Below are 22,558 nucleotides of genomic sequence, written 5' to 3' on the forward strand. Positions count from 1 at the left end.
GTGAGTGATCGCGTCAATTCTGGCAGGAAGTCACACAAAGAAACACGAGACAATCCGGTCAATTTTCAAAATAAAATGCAGCGATTGACAAATGCGATAATATTTGTGTATCTCAACAGAGTAGAGAGATGAAAACAAACACACAAACAAAATGAAAAAATAGCTCCGAATCAACAACAGCTGAGCAGAAGTGCTTGTCGACCGCCACGGAGAAATACGCGTCTGCTCTGCTGCTACTGCTCATTTTAATTTAGTGTTGTTTTGAAATGAGTTACAGCATGCACAAAAGTGCACTAATTTCTTGTTTTGAAATGTCTCTCTGATCATTTTGCACAAAACATGCACTTTCTGTTTTGAAATGACAACTTTATGTTTGTGCCACTCACTGTTTAATAAATACACTTTTGTTAACTTTGACCGATTTCCCCTTTTTTGTATGAAAGTTTAAAATTAGCATATATTAATGCAGTATGAACAAGAATGTTTTAATGTAGACATATAGAATCATCATACTGGGGTGATTCAATGCATCAAAGTGTTAATTCAAGGCTAAGGCAAAATATCAAGATATATTTTGTATATCGTGACAAACCGCTGCACGGTGGTGTAGTGGGTAGCACTGTCACCTCACAGCAAGAGGGTCGCGGGTTCGATTCCCGGTTGGGCCCAGGTTCTTTCTGTGTGGAGTTTGCATGTTCTCCCCGTGTAAGCGTGGGTTCTCTCCGGGTTCTCCGGCTTCCTCCCACAGTCCAAAGACATGCAGGATGGGGATAGGTTAATTGATGACTCTAAATTGCCCGTAGGTGTGAATGTGTGAATGGTTGTTTGTCTCTACATGTCGGCCCTGTGATAGACTGGCGACCTGTCCAGGGTGTACCCTGCCTTCGCCCAATGACAGCTGGGATCGGCTCCAGGCCCCCCGCGACCCTGAATACAGGACAAGCGGTAGACGATGGATGGATGGATCGTGACATGGCCTAAAAATATCGCGGTATTAATAAAAGGCCATATCGCTCAGCCCTACTCCACATCCATAACTAGTACATTGCAATGACACCAAATGTAAAAAAGCAGGTCCGGATCCAGCACAGAAACGCTCTACAGCTAACCTTGGTTATTATAAGCAATTATATTATAAAAGGGAGGCTATTCACACCTACATGCAGTCGATTCAGACCAGGATGTGCATGTTTAAATTATGACGGGCCTTAATGTCTTCTACCTGTCCTTTAAAATGTAATAGCAAGTTAAGTTGCATACACTTGACTGCTAAACCATAGAGTTAACAAGTGAAAGATACATTTCAGTTTCACTTCTCTTCCAATTTCTGTTGAAGAGCTGGTCCGCAACACACACACACACAATGCAAATGTATAATAGTTATAATATAATCAACTTAACAATATTTCATATTGGCCTATTAGTGCTCTGTGGCAGAAATGCATGTGGGCACAATGAAAGGAGAAAAGGTAGAATGCTAGAAGTCAACACCAGCATCAACCAGGAAAGAAACCAGCGTTCTCTCGGCTGTGTGTTGGCCCTCGGTAAATGTTGGTACTAGATAACATGGCTGCACACTTACTTCAGTCCAGTAACCTTACTCACTTAATTACCCACGTTTTTACTTTTACACTGTGAAAAAGATTTATGTTGAAAACAACAACAAAAACCGATTAAAAAAAAAAAAAAAAAACAGTAACTCCACCTGAGCAAAGAATATTAGCTTAACATTCAAGATGAGGTCGTCACACAACAAACCAGGCCACCAGACCAATGCACTCTTCCTGAATTCCTGGTTTGTGACTCAGGTTGGAGGTAGACAAGACGGCTCTAAGCACATTAGCAGATTTCTGAGCAGATTGAAAAACCAGAGTCTTGGCTGTAACCATGAAATACTTTGGCTTTTTCTTTGAGAAAAAAAGGGAGGGAGACGATGTTATGCTCGGGACTGGTGATATTAGTTACAGTCCGAGAACCCTCCAAATGCCTGGCAGCAACTTCTGAACAGCAGCCCAATTACCATGCAAACAATAGATGACACACCAATCTGTGAGCTGGAAGCTTCCAGGGCTGAGTGTTGGAGTGTTGGGTCACCAACTACACATTTCTAGATCAACAGATGCTCCAGGCTATGACGGGTTTGCTTTCTTGGCATGACGTAGTCTCCACTGTTTAAAAAGTTGTATAACTTCTAAATCTACACAAAATGCGAGGTGTAGAAGATGATCCAGCACACACCTAACTCCCTTCTTAAAACTGCATATTTAATAAGCGTACACGTATCAAAACTGTCCACGTTCTACATGGTACAGGAACAAACGTATAATGGACTGCAGGTTAACCAGACTATGACGTTTAAACCACGCTAAATGTACGGTTTGTTTAAACGATCGACATTTACATAGTTTATGTCGATTGTGTTGGATTATTTTCATGTGGAATTGAATATTGTGTCGCAACAACAACAACAACAAAAAACAAACTTAAACCACAATTTAATACCTCACAAAGCAACACATCTTGACGTGAGATGCCTTGTGTATAAGTTCAGCGATGCGTTCACGTTCACCTGGGCCGCAACTGACGTCGCATGACAGGTGGTGATTTAGTGAGAAGTCGTAGGCTACAACACGTCTCCCGAGATTTCTCACGCATAACGCTGCTTTATGGTCGACGGTGCATCGCCCGCTCCTGACCGTACGACTTGAAGTTCGGTTACTGTAGAGAAAGATGGCCAATGAGCGTTTTTAGAAGTTTAGCTACAGTCAACACAAAGGAGGGCTAACTTGAACCGTACTTGCCTGTTACGGGGCGAGTGTCATTCCAGTAAGGCGAGAAGAAAACTCTGCTGCTCCGACGAGTGGGCATTTACGTGACATCATAGCTCCATGTCGGCTGTTGCAAGTTGTGACACTTAATGAGGATTTCTTGTACTTTCAGGTGAGAAAAAACAAGTGAACGCAATATTTCCTGTGCCGGCAGAAGCCTCCATGGTCCTACACTCCTCCGAGAAGATTTTAGCTGGCTGCCTTGTCCTTTTGCGTAAGCGAACCACAAGAAGAAAGATACTCCCGTTTAATGTTTTCAAAATAAAGTATTCAAAACGCCTAATAACTGTAGGCTATATAGTGAAGCTGTAAATGTGTAGTGATGACAAATCTAAAATAAAAACAAATCTCAATGTTTAACAGTGATGTTTGAATTTAGTTGCTTTACTAATATAAAGCAAAACCACCTAAATCTGATGCCCTAATTGTACATTTTTAATCGTCAAATTCCATGCTCTTATTTTTAAAGGTAAAGCCGCACTACTTCCGAAGGTTTTCGTCCTCTGCGTGGCTAGCTTGACGCCACTGTCTCCTTCCCCCCCACGGCACTGGAAAGAAACAAAACCAAGCTGAATTAATTTCATATCACGTGTCCCGTCTGGGAAAATGTTATAGGTCCCTCTACCGAGCTCAAGTTTACCTCCGGAGTCCTGGGACCCGTTTCAGAAAGCAGGTTTAGTGAAAACCCTGAGTTAGTTAACCCTGAGATGAGGGAAACTCTGGTTTTTCGGTTCCACAAAGCCATTTCAACATAACTCTGAGTCAGTTACCCGGGCAACATATGAAGTGAACCAGCGTCTTGGGACGGAAAACCCAGAGTTAACGCTGTGTTACCTCGCTAAACCCAAATCCTGCTTCCTAGTACTGGCCTTTGGCCTCTGTTCCGAACAACAGCAGCAGACCGAGATGTCCTTTTCAAATGTGACGAGAGCGGATGTAATTAAAACTACGAATAGTAGAAACTAACTAAAACCTGATCAATGCAGTTATCCACTTAGCATTTCTTTATCTGATGTTTTGTTTCATTTGAGCTCACATAATTGTCAGGAACAGAATGAGGAACAGGAAATAGGGAGAAAATCATACTACAAAAATATGAATGCCCTTCTAATATAAGTATAAATAAGTACATAAAGTGCAATATCATTTATAAACCTTAAAATAAAACTAACCAAAGGGTTGAAACTCCAGTCTAGTTTGTATTTACATTCTTTAACCTGATATACTGACGTTATTGTGGTCTATGTGCTGTTAAGCTGCATCTAAAAAATAATTGCATTTCAAACTTAAACCACACTTACAAGCTTAGAGCATCTATATGTTTGCGACCTGCGTGTGTAATCCACTGTTACTGTTAACCATTCATATAATCAATGCCTCACAAAGGAGCATGCATGGCCAAGATAGTTGTTTTCTTGTGTGCTTAAAGTAGTAATGTTTATATCAAGTAATCTGCAGCAATATGAATTATACGTGCCAAAATACGCTTCCTTTAGTAAGCAAGTCACTCTTCACATCTTCACAACAAAGGGGAGCTCTTCAAGTCTTCCAGGATTTATTCCATCACATCATGACCTGAATATATTCCTGGCATGTTTCTAATTTCCATTTGTCCTGCAAGGCTATTAAAAGTGAATTTCCTTTCCTGAAATGTTGAAAAAAAAAATCTAATCAAAGCTAAAGCAAAATTTAAGTTGTATGACTATTATCAAGCAATGTCTCAAATAACGTTTGTAGTTGGAACCTAAAATAATAACCACAAACAAGAACATGTGGGAAAAGCCATGGTGACGCTTTACTGGGAAATATCGGCTTCAGTTTACTGAAAATGTGCAAATTCTATTACATATTATTTCATAGGCAGTTGACTTTTAGCATTTTGTCGCCCCCTACAGGACAGAGGGTGAACAGCCACTGTGCACGTTATCACATACCCTCAGTAGTTACAACACTGCATTAGGCAATAAAAAGGAAGAACATTGAGATGAAACGATGCTTTAACATACCGGAAAATGTATACAGTGGATGGTTTCATACCAAGACAATATGCATCCATTTATAAACAACTAACTGATGAACAGTTCCCAATTCTTAAAGGGACAGTGTGTAACATTTTAAGTCATTTATTAGCTAAAATCAATATCTGCATTCATACGGTCCTCATAACTGTATAATTACCTCTGCCAATAATCTGATTTGTCCTCGTAAGCAAAGAATTTCTTATTTGTATTTAAATTGGACGGGTAAGTCCTCAGGAGGCTTCCATGTCGTTCTGCCATTTTGAAGACTATAACCGGATTATAACTATAACCCCCTATGTCCCACTGTCCTCCTACGTCCAGCTGTTCCCCCTACGTACCCCCCATACGTCCTGCTGTCCCCCCACGTCCCACATTCCCCCCTACGTCCCCCCCCCACGTCCCGCTGTCCACCCTACGTCCCGCTGTCCCCCCTGGTGCTCCCAGAGAGCGACTTTTAACAAGCTTTTTCATCCGCCCATGATGCATTACTACCAAAAATAAACCAGTATAAACATGGCCACATAAATCACTATCTTGCTGGAGGAGTATCTGCTCATCGATGCTCACGTTTGTTTGAAGCCTCGTCACCTGAAAGAATACTGGTGAAGTGGTGTTGGACGACATGTTGTCAGAGCTTCTTGGTACATAACGTAGTTGCAACAAAGCCATGCACAGGAGAGCACTATAAGCACTACAATTTCACCACTAGATGGGAGTAATTCCTACACACTGTCTCTTTAAGTGAAGTTCTAATGGGAACACCATTGCCAGGTTTCCTTTCTCCAACACAGCTCACTAATGTGGAGAAAATATATCCTCAGTCAGCACTTTAAAAGGACTTATTTGCACAATTCGGAGGAAAAATATCATTACAATGTGAAAGGGTCTGATATAATAATGTGGTTACCATAAAAGCATTTTTTTACATGTGGCTACCTAATTGGGATACCTAATAAGTAAGATAAACGTCAGTGTGTGCAGCTTTGATCAAAACTGTCAGTTTTCTCAGAATCCGGAAACTCCACAGGAGGTTTGCAGCAGCGACGGCCGGTCCCTCCCTGTCTGAATGGAGCAAACCGCAGCCATTTCTTCACCACGTCAGCATACTGGTGATGGGTGGCCTCCTTACCCACTGGTGTTCGTTTCAGAGCACCTGAGGGGAGATGCTGGAAATTATCCTTTATACAGCTCAGTGTATTTACCATCCTTAATAAACCATTATATTACATCAATGCAATGTCGACCCAACCACTTATTTAAAGAGGACATATATAACAAGTGGCTAAAATTCATTTGATCACTATTACTCAGCAGTACAACTCTGACAAACTAAGTCAGACTACTTGGTAATCTCATTTATTTTTATTGTGTTAATAAAGAAAATATGTATTTAAATTTTGCCTTGGTCTTTTTAGTTTGTTTAGAGGAATTCTCTCGAAAATTGTCCATTAGTTTGAAAAAATTTGAGATTTTATTTTTAGGCCAAATTGCCCAGCCCTACTTAAAGCATGTTTAATTCACAGCTCAACGACAGCAGACAGCTCCAGTCTGCAGATTCCTTCTTCTGATTGAAAAATGGCCGATAACCATAACCATAAAATCATCCGGCCGTTAATCGGTCAACCCTTACAATCAAGTTAGTTAGTCCAGATTGTTGCAATATGTGTCAAAAATCACACTCCTCCTCAAAAGTCACAACTGAAGCAAACAGTCATGATACTTTAGATTCAGTAAGATTTACAGTCTGAGGATAGTATCATCCATGATGTCCAAAGTGAATAAACCCAGTGTTTCCCCAATATACATATTTTTAAGAATGTATTCTTATTGTTGTTTTATTTTCATTAAGTCCTGAAACTAAACGTGAGTTCTGTAAAATAACAGAAAAGTCTGCATCTCTACCGTTACTAACTGGACTCCTCCCGGGATTATTCCTGAGTGCTTTCTGGTACCGCTGCTAGCCATTTTGGTGCCCTAAGCATAATTCCTTTATGATGCCCCCCCACACTTTTGGGGATCGTGTTCTGCTTGTGCGTTGGTGATGATGATGAAACCAATGGTTTCACCACCATTATGTCTACTGCTGTGTGCTCTGACCCTGTTTTGTGATATACATGCCTAAAATGTGCCTACAATTTCTAAAGTGAAATAATATCGGCATTATAATTATTATGACTATGATGATTTTTCATAATGACATATTTGGTGCCTCCTCAGCACTTGGTGCCCCATGCACAGTGTGTGATGCGCGTGGTGGGAGTGGCGGTGCTGATTCTGGTCCAGCAGAGTCTGCTGAGGTCCTGACCGATGCAGACTGCTAACTGGCCTGATGCTTGAAACACCACATTGTAGCTCCACCTGCTGCTGTGTGACTGCTCAACTACTCCTGCTTTTTGGTCTACAGCGACATGATTGGGATGGATCAATCTCGGCATGGCTGTGCCTGCTGCCATGGACTACTACTGTTGATACTATTGCTTCTGTTAATACCAGAATGCCCAAAGTGCCCTTTTGCCAAAGTGATTTGTGTGTGTGTGTCCCAAAATAATAATAAATAAAACAAAATGATAATAATAATTCCGATCTTGGTCGGTCACATGATCCACAACGTGCCGTCACTGCCCTGACGTGCCCAGACATGCCCTGCTGCTAATGCTAAGCTGCTGGAGATGGCCACTGCTAGCTAGTCTCGCCAAACCGAAGAAGACCCGAGGGAGTAAACGGATCCGGTGAGTAGGTTTTGCAGCGGTATTTGTGCACCGTTTATTCTTGCAAGATGACTGACGAAGTGAAGTGAGCAATGAGCAATGTGTCGTCCAACTCTGCACACACCCTTACCTCTCACAAGTTATAGCCGCTAGTGAAGCACACACAGCTGATGTGGGGGAAAAGTATGCCAGGCTTTTTTTTTGTTTCTGTAAGTTGCTCTTGTCATGGGCATAGTGCATCAGAGAGATGTCATGTGTTATTTCACTGTCAAGCTGTTTTTTCCTTTGTTTCATGAGGCATAGACTGTCATTTCACTAAAACTATGCAATATGCAGATTCACATGTTGTTCTGTTACGTTATCGATCATTATGTATGGTGGGTTAATTATTGATTAGGTGTAAGAGGTGTTAATTGGTTTAATCCAAGAGCAAATTGTGCCTTGTTTCCAGATGGACAGGGAGTGAATGATCATAGTTCAGATGAGAAGATGGGAGGACAGAAAGAGGAGGAGATGGAAGGAGAGAAAGAGGAGGAGATGGAAGGAGAGCAAGAGGAGATGGGAGGAGAGAAAGAGGAGGAGATGGGAGGACAGAAAGAGGAGATGGAAGGAGAGAAAGAGGAGGAGATGGGAGGACAGAAAGAGGAGATGGTAGGAGAGAAAGAAGAAGACACTGTGCCTCAGAGAAATGAGAGTTTGCTGGGAACCGAAAGCCAGGAGGAGACAGAGGCTGAAGGAAAGGTGTCAGAAGTTATTGAGGAGCACACACAGAATGTTGAGGTAGAGGGAGCATCAAACCAGACTGAAACCAGAGGGAAGCAAACATTCTCACACCTACTTAGACCTACCCACCAAATGCTCCTGCCCATGTCCTGCAATTAAACATTAAATATGATGAGGCCTTCATTCAGTTGACTGACTGAGAGACACAGACAGACAGATACAGGCACAGACAGACACAGACACACACACACCCCTCCTTCTTCTCTTTCTCCCATTATTAATGTTCCACTTTCAGTTACAGTTAGTTATACAATATGAATACACGTCTGCTAATAAATACAGGATGAAACATTTCATGTTGAAGTTATGTTTGTGTCAAAACAATTGATTGCATTTGGTTTGACTGAGGTTAGAAAACAAAAATAAAGCTGTGAAATTAAAATAAAGGTGTCAGTATTTATTCATTTCTGTCCTCTAATGATCTGATCTAAATTCAACTTGATACATTATCTACTTCATATGTCCTGCATGAATGCACAGCTTGAATTATGGCTTTGTTGATATAGGCTGTATCTTCAGCCCTCCTTTATTCCCCCCAATTAATGTTCCCCTTTCAGTTTACGAAAACTTGTTCTGTTTAGTTCAAGCAGTCAGCCTTGGCTGCAGCCTCTCTCAGGGAGTAGTCTCCTCCAAACTATCAGCAGTGTGGCAGGTCAGTCACAGTGAGCCATTTTCAATGTTAGTTATCTTTGCATCTTGTCATGGTCATGTAACACTCATTTAATCAGCTACTATCTCTCCCATGCTCTTTTTAGTGTCTACACTCTCAGATCAATACATCCCACCTCCAGCAGCAGCAGCAGCAGCCTCCTCACCAACCCCCTCAACAGAAGCCCTTCAACCATCAGGTAAAACAGAGACTTTTTGCTTTGCACTGGCCTCTAACAAATAAAATGCTATGTTGTGATTCCATGTTACATTCTTTATGAATATGGGTTGCTACCATTCAACCGGTTTTATTGCAAGGTATGTTTCTGTGTGGTGTTTCATACGCCCCCTTTTAACTTTGACCACCTGCACCTCAAAAGGTCTCTACACGGCCCTGGTTAATACTACCACTACTGTTAAAGCTACGACTACTATACTACTACCAACATCAAATGCAGTTGGAACCCAAGGGCCTGGGCTGCAGGAGATTTCTGCCTAAAAGCCTATTAAGGCAGTTTTTTCTCGCCACTGTCGCTGTAACTCTCCTGGTGACGTTGGGACTTTGAAAATTAGTATTAACTCTGATTAAAATCTATTAAATCATGAGCATATTCTAGTCCTGCTCAATGTGTCCTGAGATAACTTCTGTTGTGATATGACACTATAAATAAAATTGAATTGAACATCACAGCAAACGTAATAATTTAAGATGTTATATATTTTTATATATTTGTTGGGTTAGGAACCATTCTATTTATTCATGTTCAAAGGCTTACATATGAGCAAATGTGTTTCTTATCATCGCTGTAGATAGTAGAATATACACTCACCGGCCACTTTATTAGGTACAACTGTCCAACTGCTCGTTAACGCAAATTTCTAATCAGCCAATCACATGGCAGCAACTCAATGCATTTAGGCATGTAGACATGGTCAAGACGATCTGCTGCAGTTCAAACAGAGCATCAGAATGGGGAAGAAAGGTGATTTAACTGACTTTGAAGGTGGCATGGTTGTTGGTTGCCAGACGGGCTGGTCTGAGTATTTCAGAAACTGCTGATCTACTCGGATTTTCACGCACAACCATCTCTAGGGTTTACAGACATTGGTCCGAAAAAGAGAAAATATCCAGTGAGCGGCAGTTCTGTGGGTGCAAATGCCTTGTTGATGCCAGAGGTCAGAGGAGAATGGCCAGACTGGTTCGAGCTGATAGAAAGGCAACAGTAACTCGAATAACCACTCATTACAACCGAGGTATGCAGAAGAGCATCTCTGATCGCACAACACGTCGAACCTCGAGGCGGATGGGCTACAGCAGGAGAAGACCACACTGGGTGCCACTCCTGTCAGCTAAGAACAGGAAACTGAGGCTACAATTCGCACAGGCTCACCAAAATTGGACAATAGAAGATTGGAAAAACGTTGCCTGGTCTGATGAGTCTCGATTTCCGCTGCGACATTCGGATGGTAGGGTCAGAATTTGGCATCAACAACATGAAAGCATGGATCCATCCTGTCTTGTATCAACGGTTCAGGCTGGTGGTGGTGGTGTAATGGTGTGGGGGATATTTTCTTAGCACACTTTGGGCCCATTAGTACCAATTGAGCATTGTGTCAATGCCACAGCCTACCTGAGTATTGTTGCTGACCATGTCCATCCCTTTATGACCACACGGTACCCATCTTCTGATGGCTACTTCCAGCAGGATAACGCGCCATGTCATAAAGCGCGAATCATCTCAGACTGGTTTCTTGAACATGACAATGAGTTCACTGTACTCAAATGGCCTCCACAGTCACCAGATCTCAATCCAATAGAGCACCTTTGGGATGTGGCGGAACGGGAGATTCGTATCATGAATGTGCAGCCGACAAATCTGCAGCAACTGCGTGATGCTATCATGTCAATATGGACCAAACTCTCCTACCTTTTTAAACTATGCCACGAAGGATTTAGGCAGTTCTGAAGTCAAAAGGGGGTCCAACCCGGAACTAGCAAGGTGTACCTAATAAAGTGGCCGGTGAGTGTAAGTATGGTCGCTGGACCAGGAGGGGCAGATGTAGGTGGACCAGAAAGAGCAGGGCCAATAAGAGCAAGACCGGCAACATGCCCAAGTCCTCACGGGCAATCTGGTTTTGATCCAGGTTGGATCGACAACCAGGAAGATTCTGTGCTTTCTTTTGCTGCTGTGAAACATAATTCTCAGTTGATCATATCTTACATTTAGAACAGTCAAGTAGTCTGCGTACTTACAGAAGAGGACCCCTTGGAGACAAGTGTTTCTGAAGCTTCTCTTCTGTCCGCGGCCCACCCAGTTGAGCTCAAAACTAACAGCGAATGAAAGCACAGCCTGCATAAGACGTCTCACCGCATCGTCAACCGTAGCCCCGCCCATCCGTGACAGGTAAGACACCTTGAATAGGGAAAAGGCATGAAAAACAGTTGCACAGTAGAAGCTCAAGGAGCATCACATCACAGATAACTGGCATTATTTTAATTACCATTCTCTTCTGCATTCCTACGTCCTCCAGCTGTCTCTCCATCTCATCCAGCTGCTCTAGGGTCCTCAGGGGGAGTGTTAAAGGAAAACACCACCGCATTTCCATACTGAACTATGTTCTGCTCTGATCTTAGACGAGGTGATACATACCTCCCTCTCCTCTGTGCGTGCACTCAATGGCTCTTGCGCGCACTCCGCGCAGCGCTAATTTGCTAGCATGTAGCTTGTCCCAGTATATTCCTTAGGATCCAAAGGGGGTTGAAGTTAGAAGCGACCAAGCACTTCCACGTTGTCCCTATTTAAATACGGTTACGTGAGTAGTTACACGACCCAAGTTTGGTTACACAAAATGAAACATGCCAATTTTTCTAAGCGGATAACTATATAGTATGGCGGAATAACAACTGGAAGCACTACGACGTCGGCGCAGCCTCCACGGTGACGTCACCGTAGGCGCAGAATCAAAATCTCGTGCTTTAGGAATGCACACCCTTGTGTGCTATTCCTGTTCGGAAAAAGAGCAGAAGCGAAAAAACGGCGCCACTTTCAAACTCCAGCCTTTCAGGCAAGTTTCAACTGAGGTCAAACACAGATATGCATGTTTTAACAAGAGAAATTGCGATTTCCTGGTGATGACTCCTTTAAGTTTTGTCACTTGAGGTTGAGATTCCCATGTGCAGAGAACCGAGCCTGGACAGTCACCTGTTTTCCACCAGCCCTCTTGTCTCCTTGAACACCTGGCCTTAAATAGGCCCTGCACTGATTAACCCTAATTGGTAGAAACCAAGCTGCCAGTTTGACAGGGGTGCTTCAGCACAACTACATGAGGCAGTGAAATTACCCCTATATATATTTATATATATTTATCTGTAAAGACTTGTAATCAGTCTAAAACTCATGGACAAATCAGATTTTATTTAATGCTAATCAATGACAGAGTAAAATCAAACCCAGCAGCCTAAACAATATTTACTTTTGCTCTTACTTTTACTTTATTTCAAACGTTCAGATCTCTATGAAAATAACAATACATGCGAAATGAAAACAAAGTGTAGCGTGGTTATTTGTTACATATGAAATAGAAAATGGAATGAAAAACACAGCAACACAAGCATAAACACAGAGTCTTTTAATGAAGGTAGCGCATTGCTGCCGTGACGGGCTGCTCGTCCCGTCACAGGGAGATCCAAGTCCAGAGCCTCCACATCCTCTTCCTCGTAGCTGGTCTGACACCGCAGTCGGGCCTGAAGGTCCCTCAGCACTGCCCACTGCCTCTGCTGCTCCTCTTTGATCTCGACCAGGAGGGTGATGATCTTCCACTGAGCAGCTGTCTCTAGAGAGGGATAGTGGGAAATAAGTTCCACAGCCATCTCTGGAAAAACACATACAGTGCAAAATGATGTTTCTCAGGGCCTGTGTAGAAAAGAGGAAGTGCAATAACCACAAAGTGCACTCAAAAGTAATTTTTAATGATACACATAGCAATGAGCATAACACATGAAATGGTTAAAGTATCTTTGACTGTGCAGGTCAGAGAGTTAAACAGTCTGTTGCACATTCTGGCTATATTTGTTTTTATGGAACCCGACATTCGCTCGATGAGATGGGTGAGAGGACTTTCCTTCTGCATCCCACTTTATACATGTCCTCAAAGGAGGGGAGTGAGCCAAGTCTTCCTATCAGACACACTGCAGCTGCAGTACCAGGAAGTGATGCAGCTCGTCAAAGCGGGAGAATCTGGTGAGTAGGTTTGGGCACCGAGATCCGGTTTCAAATAGGAACCGGTTCCTAACGTCTGGTTCCGGAACCGTTACGAAGATGTTCGAATTTCGATTATTTTTTTCGGTTCCTAAATGCCCGCACTAGTTTGTTTATGTGGTTTGTTGCCAGTCCGCCGAACGGAGAAGAAGAAGCCGCTGAACACCAACGAAGAAGCGTCCACCGGAAGTGTTTGCATAACCGAGCGAGTCGAGCATGGATAGCGTGCGTCGGCGGTCCAAAGTGTGGCTTCACTTTTCTAAAAACAACGAAATCTCGGTAAAATGCAACACTTGCGACAAGATTATTCTGTGCATAGGAGGGTGCACGACGAACATGAAAAAGCACCTCCTCCGAGTTCATCGAGTAGAAATAAATGTGTGCCCCGTCTTTGACGCGCTGCTCCGACTGTCCTCCGCTGCGTCTTCCTCTGGCTCCGGGTCTGGGTCCGGGTCTGACCCCCAGCGTGGCACCGCAATGACTGAACCGCAGTCCGAATCCGGAAAGTTAAACAATAAATAATATGTCTTGCGCCAACATTGAGGCAGCTAACAAATAAGCCCACGTATTTTTTCATAGACAATTTACGACCTGAGATTGCTAACGTTAGCCAGGCTGGTGACTCCACGACTCCGCGATGTGCTGAGCCTACTCCGTTCACCTTAGCGGCAAAGGGGAAGATGTCAGTGCAACAAAAGGAAGGTTTTACAAGTTGTTTCTTATTGTATATTTGCTATTCTGCACCAGGTTAGCCCATCAGTGGGAGCACGGTAACATGTTAAAGTACCTGCAGCATCATACACTGTAAATGTGTTTTCATGAGGTTTTCAAAAATAAAGCTCTCTTGAGGAAAGTGTACCCCTGTGAAAATGTATTCATAATTTATAATATTTATATTCAAATTCATAGATTTGATATTTATATTGTACTTGAAAACAGCCCTGTGAGAAATTCATAGTAAAGTTCATAAAAAGTAAAAAGTTCATAGAATTCAAATTGATGGAGAAGGTCAGACTATTTCATTAAGAAAGACCGTTGGTTAGCTAGCTCATTTAAAATATCCTAAACTTTTTTTACCCTGCCTCTTAAAAGAATCGGAATTGAGAATCGTTTGGAACCGGAATCGAAACAAGGAATCGGAATCGTTCAAATTCAAACGATGCCCAACCCTACTGGTGAGGGTGTGGAGGAGGGTTCTCTTTCGCTTCAGCCTCCTGAGGAAGTGCATCCTCTGTGGAGCTCTCTTGGCCAGGTGTTTGGTGTTGAGAGTTCAGGAGAGAACCTCAGTGATGTGGACAATGGAGGGTTTTCCCTCTTCACAGGGGAGCTGCTAACGTTTAGAGGGGAGTGTTCAGCCTTTGACCTGAAGTCCACAATTATAACTTTTGTCTTGTTGACATTAAGAGACGGCTTGTTTTTCCCCACACCAGACCCCCAGCTGTTCCACCTACGCTCTGTAAGAGGTTTCATTGTCATCACTGATGAGTCACACGACTGTAGCGTCATCCACAAAATTTGATGAGCTGGTTTGTGCTGGATTTGTCATGATGTCATGTGTGAGCAGCCTGAGGCCCAGCGTGCTCAGTGTGATGGTGCGATGTCTTGGTGCCAACCAGGCAGCAACCTCTGGTTCTGAAAAGTGAAGCCAATTCCTAACTTAAACTGTCATTCTCTCTGCTGGCCATCAGGGGGCGATTCCTCTCTGGTTGTATAGAAGTCTATGAGAAAATGGCCCTACTTCTCTCTTGATGTATTATCTCAGTAAACATTGTAAACATGAGTTTATGGTCTCAATCTCTAGTTTCAAGTCTTCTTCAATCCAGCATGATGTTCATTTAGTACATTATGGTCCATTTAGAGTCCAACAGACCAGAAAGCAGGGGATGCTTTAGAGGCGGGGCTACCTGCTGATTGACAGGTCGCTAGCACGCTACTAATGCAGTTAGCTACTAAGATGACCCTAACTCTCAGCTGTAAAGTTGACCCTGATTTAAAGCTATCGTCTACATCTGATTTGAAAAAAAATCCATTCAGTCTATCAGCCGTAGGCCTGTATATAAATTGACCAATGGCTCGTACCCTCCATCCAATCCCCTCGTCTCCCTTGCTCCTCGTCATCCCGCCTCGTCCCCTCCCACTCCCGCCTCCTCGAATCGTGGAACACTGAGGGGAGGGGTTTGATTGGGGGGGGATGCTTTTTCAGAATGTAGACCATAGCTTTAAGGAAGGTTAGCAGCTTCACACCAGAATCCAGATGGATCCAGATCCACCAAGGGTGCTGCTCTGCTGCTTATGTTCATCAGATCCATCCGTCGCTTCTCCACAGTCCAAATATACCCACTTCTTTCACTGGTTGCAAACATTTCAAGATGGTGATGGTGATAGTTCACTTTCATGGTAGAGAAGTGGAAAAACTGAGGTTTTTGCTTCGAGCATTTTTTAGAATTGAGTTACTCAAATAACTTGTGTAATCGTTTCAGCCCTACAAATAATCATGTAATATATTCAAGTTGCAATAAATGTAGGATTATAAATAAGAAGTTTTTGTCAATAAATGAATATGAAAATGTTCAAAATAAATGTAATTACTATTATTATGTTTAGTGCCAGAGGGCCGTACTGCAGGGTGAATCCTCATGTTCCCCTGTTTGGGGAAGGGGATTTGAGGAAGGACTTCCGTCAAACTTCCGGTGGCGCTGCTCTGTTGCGACTCGGACTCATGCTGCCACTGCTGCTTTTTTGTCTCGTTTTATCGTTTTTATTTAATGTCTATCGATCGTGTTTTAACTGTGTATATTTTATATGTGGCCTGTGGCTCATATGTATGTATTGTCTGTATCTGTACTGTTACTGCTGTAAAGCAGCTTTTTATATGACATCATTGGAGTCCAAGACAAATTTCCTGCCAAGGACAATAAAGTGTATCGTTTATCTTTTAAGGCGTTCCTTGGAGAACCTCATCCACTGCTTATAAGGGAAGCGATGGATGGTCACTGTCCCCCTCTTTTGAGGTGCTTGTTTTTTTTGTACTAGCTGGATAGTGCCACCTCCTACAGGGTTGTGTCAGAAGCCTTTGACATTCCTCGCACCACATGTCATGACGTTGTTCACCGGGTCAGCAAGGGGCATCCAGGGGGTCTTCAGGAGGCTCATCCACTACCCCAGTAGGGATGAGCTGGAGGAAATTGGGGCTGGGTTCCAGCAGCTCTCTGGTTCCCCAGTGTTTGGTGTGATGGGAATTTTTCATTTAGTAGTTCATTATAGTATAATTAGTAGTGTCGTTGCAACTGAAATACCAGTTTAGTCTAGTGCAGGTGAGAGTTGGCAATGAAATACCAGTAGACATAATATCCGAATCTGAAGATCTTTTAATGCTGCAGCATGAGCCATCCCCAGTGCGACGCAGGAATGACTGAAGAGTCACTCTTTCTGTTGGCACTTATAATGCAGTTGAATTTACATACAGGTCTGACATCCTGCAGCCCCCCTTCTCCATGTGTCCCCAGATGTTGTCTTTGATCAAAGGGTCATTGTCTTATCCTGCATCAAAGGGCTTGTTTGGTGACGCCCCTGGTGGCAAATGGTCCTGCAATACGCATTTAGGACAAACAGCCATTTGCCCACATAAATACATGATTAAATAGGAATTTCCCTCACATTCCCCCCTTTTGATTAATTTGTAAATCAAACAATTAAATCAACAATCAATAGGTACTGCCATAGAAGGATCACATTGGGGTTACAGAAATCTAAATCGTTACTAATATAAGTTGCTGGATTTATATTACGTGTTATACAATTTTATTTCTTTCGGTCAGGTGATACGATTGTTCAATGATCGGGATCCTGTTTTCTTCCTCTTCAAGAATGTTCCTTCTTATCCCAAGCCGTGGTGCAGAGCTGAACGTACTGCTCAACTATCTTTCCTGCTTCGTCGGTGTTGTTATGCACGTCGGAGCACAAATGCCGGTCCGCAGAAGTGTACAGAGCACCATCAAGACGGGTGGAAAACTGGATCACCACTGTTCCCCACGGACCAAATTGGTCACACAGCCATTGTTGTCCGTCGGCATCACAGCAGTCGCTCCTGGTTCTTGCTGGGTCTTCTTCTCCTCATCCTCGTTGGGTTGTGGGTCAGCTCCCTCGCTCCGGATCTCCACCTTGAGTGGTGGCTCCTTCCTGCAGTGGCTGGAGTGGACCCACGTGGCTCTCTCTGCTATCTTCACAGCCGTGTTGGTTATCAGGAGTACCAGAAATGGTCCTGTCCGGCGTGGTTCCCTCCAGCAAGGTCAGCGAAGTCTTTTATCACCACCCAGTCTCCAGGCTGTAGGGGTCCTTGCAAGGGGGTGGTAGGGCTGCTCTGACCTGTGTGTGGACAGACTTGAGAGTTGGAGAGGTTAATGCAGTAGTCAAGCATAGCATAAGTTGGCTGGATTCCTTGTCTTCTCCTGACATGGGTCTGAGGCATACTAAGCACTTTGGGAAAAGAAAACTTTAGAACAAAATGTTTGTGAGTGGTTAGAGAAGTCCCGTGTACACTAGGAACTGTCAGCTGTTTCTACCATATCTAGCCAGGCACTGATACAAACATCTTAGCAAACCCAGGTTGCCCTTTGAAGGAGAGAGGAGGTGTTATTTGGGAAGAAAGGTTAGGCATTTTCACATTTTACATTGTTATCTGAATGGGGTCGTGGTGAGCAGGTTTCCACAATTGCCACCATGCAGTCGTGTGGCTCACCATCCACTGCTGTAGACAAAAGGCTTGCTGGTTAAGTACAATGCATCAGGTTATAGTGACATTAGGGAGTGAGAGCAAAACATTATGGTAATGCATCATCTGTGCTGGAGTGAGGTGGCTCATTCTCCACTCCAGGAGAATGGATGCAACTACCTGAGGAACAAAAAGATTTAGCGATGACATTCATTCTTTTTTACAAACAGTCTGTGTCAAAAGGTTGCTCTGAGTTGGGTCAGCCCAAGGTCGGGGCAGCAGTCAGGGTTTGTACAAGCTAAACAAAGCTGGCATGTCCGTCGTTGTCCAAGTCCGTGTGTTTGTCGGTCGATGTCCATGATCATGTGTCATGCTCTGCAGAGGCTGTGCCATCTCAGCATAATTTTAAAGATGGCTTGGATCCGATTATCGGTTAGTTTTTTTTTAAAACCTTATGGAAAATAATGTGGCCTAGGAAGGTTACTTCCTGTTTTACCCACTACAATTTTGAGAGGCTGACTTTGTGGCCTTGTGCTGCTAAAAACTTTAGCAGTGCCACTCAGCCTGGCATGCCTGTTCACATTCTGAAAACCAAAGTGAATTGTCGACCTACTACATAATTTTACTCTTGCAAGGATGTTTTAAGACCTTTTGTCTCAGTAGCCCATCGCGGCTCTGGTGTGTGTCCAAGAACGACCTGTGACATAATTGTGTGTGGATCAGAAACCAATGGAGCTCTGGCATAAACCGCATTGTTCTCTGCTCTCATATCCCAAACAAATTGCAAGACTGCTGGTTGTTTTTCTTGAGGTGCCTTTTTACTGGAAAGATAGGTGTGCAACAAGGTGAATCTGGACATGCGACAACTCCATGCTCCATGAGCAATCCAAATACTGGAGCTCCCCCAAAATAAATGATCACCAGTTAACAAATCTGACTCATATCCTCTAAGCCATTGTGTCTCAAAATCTTCATCAGCTGTGAGTGTGATGCATTCAGTGCAATGTTAATCGTCAATGTATCTGTGTGTAACCTCCCCCACCTTTACGATTTGCATTGCAAAGGTTGTTAGCTGTTGAACAACAGAGTGAGGATGATCACACTTTAAATCCCATGTGTATTCATACAAAAGGAGGAGTTGGGTCAAAGGTGACACCCTGAAAATGCCTATTTTCTCTGGTGTGTGTTTGTATGTGTGTTTTGCTCACCCATGTCCAGTCCCTGTTCCGTCTCTCTGCTTAGTCACCAACCTCCTCTCCCATGTGTCCTTCTCCCTCTTGTTCCTGGATTTGTTACTATAACTCCTGTCCCAGCCTGTCCTCCGCGAGAAAACGACCACATAGGTCGTGTGTCAAGCACCGAATTACGACCATATGTTACGTTTCAAAATAGCGCGCCCTCTAGCGGTCAAGTAAATATCGACACTCCGGTGTCTCAGACGATCGCCCCCCGTCAATCATCGGCAGAGACCCCCCCCACACGTCGACCTAAACCTACCCCGCCCCCCTACCCCCCCCCCGCGCGTGCGCGGACGATCGCCCCCCGTCAATCATCGGCAGAGACCCCCCCCACACGTCGACCTAAACCTACCCCCCCCCGCGCGCGCGCGGACGATCGCCCCCCGTCAATCATCGGCAGAGACCCCCCCCACACGTCGACCTAACCCTAACCTTAACCACTACTATCGTTGCGGAAGAATCTCCGCAATACGCTCCCAGAGGTCGTATATTTGAGGACGTGACACACGACCTATTTGGTCGTATGAGTTGGAGGGCTTGTTGCCTGTCCTCTTGTCAGAATTGCCATTCTTCTGAGTTTTTTTTTTTTTTTTTTGCTTTGGGACAGTCTTTAATCCAGTGAACTCCCACAGTGTTGACAGGCGTGCACTGCATGAAAAGTCGGATTTTCGTCCCTGTAAACGCCCGGAAATCTCCCTAATTTTCGGGAGTTAACGACAATTTACAGGCTGCGAACGCCGCGTTCGTCTGTGCCGAAAATTGTCGAAAACGAACCACAGCGAAGGCTCTAATTAGCATATGAATAGCAGCGAAACCGCGCCTGGCCAGAGATGGCTTGAATATCCTCACTCAGGATTGGATGAAACCACTAGTTTTAAACAAGTATAATCGCTCGTGATTGGTTGGCAGATCTGGTCATTATAAATGTAAAGCCAACCCACGTTGGCAGATCTGTCACTATTGGTCAACCTGATGAGTCATTATAAATGTAAACCCCACCCCCGTTGGCAGATGTGTTACTATTGGTCACACTGGGTCTTTTAAACAAGAATAATCACTAGTGATTGGTTAGCAGATCTATCACTATATATATATATATATACATATACATATATATATATATATATATATATATATATATATATATATATATATATATATATACATATATATATATACATATATATATATATATATATACACATGTGAGCTCCTGGCTACGAGAGGATGGAGGTCGCACAATCCATCCAGACACCCCGCCAACGACGCCATCCTCCTCATCAGACATCATGTCTGTGGTGGCGCACTTCCAACGGTCCACCTCATCGCCAGCAAGCACACTCCGTCTCGCTTCCAGCAGCTGTAAAACAATCAATAAAGACAATCAGTACTGCGCGATGCACTGCGCATGGACACAACACATCTATTAATGCACCTGAAAAATAGGTTTAGGTAGGTTTGGTCACATTGACCAAAAACGGATCTAATAAATCTAATAAGTCTTACCCTCGTTCTCCTGGAACGACTCCGAGCTGACCTCTTCACAGCTTCCGCCTGCGATGCGAGATCAGGCTGTGTGTGTCTGAAGCTCCTGCGTACCGTTTCATAGTATGTCTTACAGGCAGCTGGAAAACAATTAAATGAGTGGTATGAATGAGAAAACTTAAGTCACAGTAAAATTAAAACAAGGAAGAAGAAAACAGTAAAAGTTACTTACACACAATGGCGTCACTATCAGAGTCATAGAAATCCGGACTTGCGGACAAAGCTCCGAGCAAGTAAGAGGTCACAGCTTCGTTATGAGGCGAGGTTCGTCTGTGAAAACAAAATGAACAGTTAAGATCGGTATCTACTGTTAACGCATCTATTTCCTTATACAGCAGAATGAAAGCATATTCTTTAAATCGTACCCTTGCTCCGGTTCGTAGCGCCTACAATTAGTCTCCGAGTTGTGAAGACGGCGTACTGCTTCCTGTAAAAGACCAACAACATACACTTAACAAAGCAACTTAACGTTACACTGGTTCCTCTCTCTTGTTCTTTTACAAGGCTACTATGCTACTTTTAGCTTGGACTATTAGCTTTTAAGCTACTTTTAGCTTGGGCTTGCTTTGCTAATTTTAGCTTAGCTAGCAGTCACCGAACATATTCTTACCGCAATCATCCTGAGAGTCTCCAGCAGTCCTGGATATAAGAATTATAACATTTAAACCACATTTTCTTAAGTGAAGCCTCTCAGAGCAGCATCCCTCCTGCCGGTGAACGTGAACGTCTCCTCATCGTTCCCTCCACTGAATGAGGCGCCCGGTGTCTGCATCCGTCCCTTTAACGGACAACGGTGCACAGCGTTATTAATCACCGTTAGTAAATATATAACCACGGTTTAACATAAGCACTATATTATTAGTTAACGTCGGTAAAAACGGCACATTTTCCGCTTCGCTTGCGCTCGCTAACCCCTATGGTAAATTACCGTCAGTAGGCTAGCCGGCTGGCAGGACCTTCGATTCGTAACGTTAACATACAATGCCAACAACAAAGTAAAGTAACGTTCATTATCAATACGATTTAAAAGTCAGCTGGAAACATAAAAGTCATGTTACAGTATACTTACATGTGTACGCGGTTTGTGTCGGGCCCCTCGCCAGAATCACCGCAGTCGTCCGCCATTATCCAAAACTTGTGAAGTCAGACGAGCCGCAATGCATTTTGGGAAGTTGAGTAGATTTAGCAAGGTCCGCTGTATACTCAGAAATTCTTGCCAATGCAGTATACATCCGGGCATTTCTCGCGTACACAAATTCACATACTATTGTATGTGAACGCACTACGTACTCAAATTTACGTCACAATTAAGTACGAGTAGGACGTTAGTATGGCATTTCGAACAGAGCCGAGATCTATGATCTACGAACCCATCCTTGACCCTCTAGCAGAACTACGACCAGCCATTATAAAGCAGTTTATAGTTGTTAATGTTGTGTCAAAAGGTACTGCATTTAAACATGTTATTGCGCAAGTTTCCTGGCTTCATCCCCATCCGGACAGACATTTTTATGGAAAGCCAATAGAAGTTTGGAGCTTGCAGGGAACAGACACGTCATACCCAGCATCATTTCTGCCTGTTGAGCGCATTGCTGGGAGATGTGTGGTTAACACATCCACTGTGCATTTAAGCAAGACCAAAGAAAGGGTCACTGTAGTCATGCCACTATGCACAGTGGTTGAGCTCTAGGAGACTGTGATGTTGTTTGCATGAATGTACATTTTACCTTTGTGGCAAAGCCTGATTAAAAGTAATTGTTGAAGCAAATTGTTTTGTGTATCTTTGAATGAAGATGAAATTAAGTTATATCTTTGAA

General features: G+C 43.4%; 1 protein-coding gene across 1 annotated transcript in view; it reads right to left on the minus strand.

The window, feature by feature from the left end:
* Positions 1-3,055, minus strand: part of LOC311021184 (ras and Rab interactor 2-like) — a 57,745-nt gene extending 54,690 nt beyond the window's left edge. Inside the window, exon 1 of the mRNA XM_084021607.1 lies at positions 2,802-3,055. The gene's annotated coding sequence lies outside the window, so the exon portion shown is untranslated. The remainder of the gene's footprint in view (positions 1-2,801) is intronic.
* Positions 3,056-22,558: the final 19,503 nt, after the last annotated feature.

Source organism: Eutrigla gurnardus (genome assembly GCF_963514095.1).
Source record: "Eutrigla gurnardus genome assembly, chromosome: 11".
Classification (NCBI taxonomy): domain Eukaryota; kingdom Metazoa; phylum Chordata; class Actinopteri; order Perciformes; family Triglidae; genus Eutrigla; species Eutrigla gurnardus.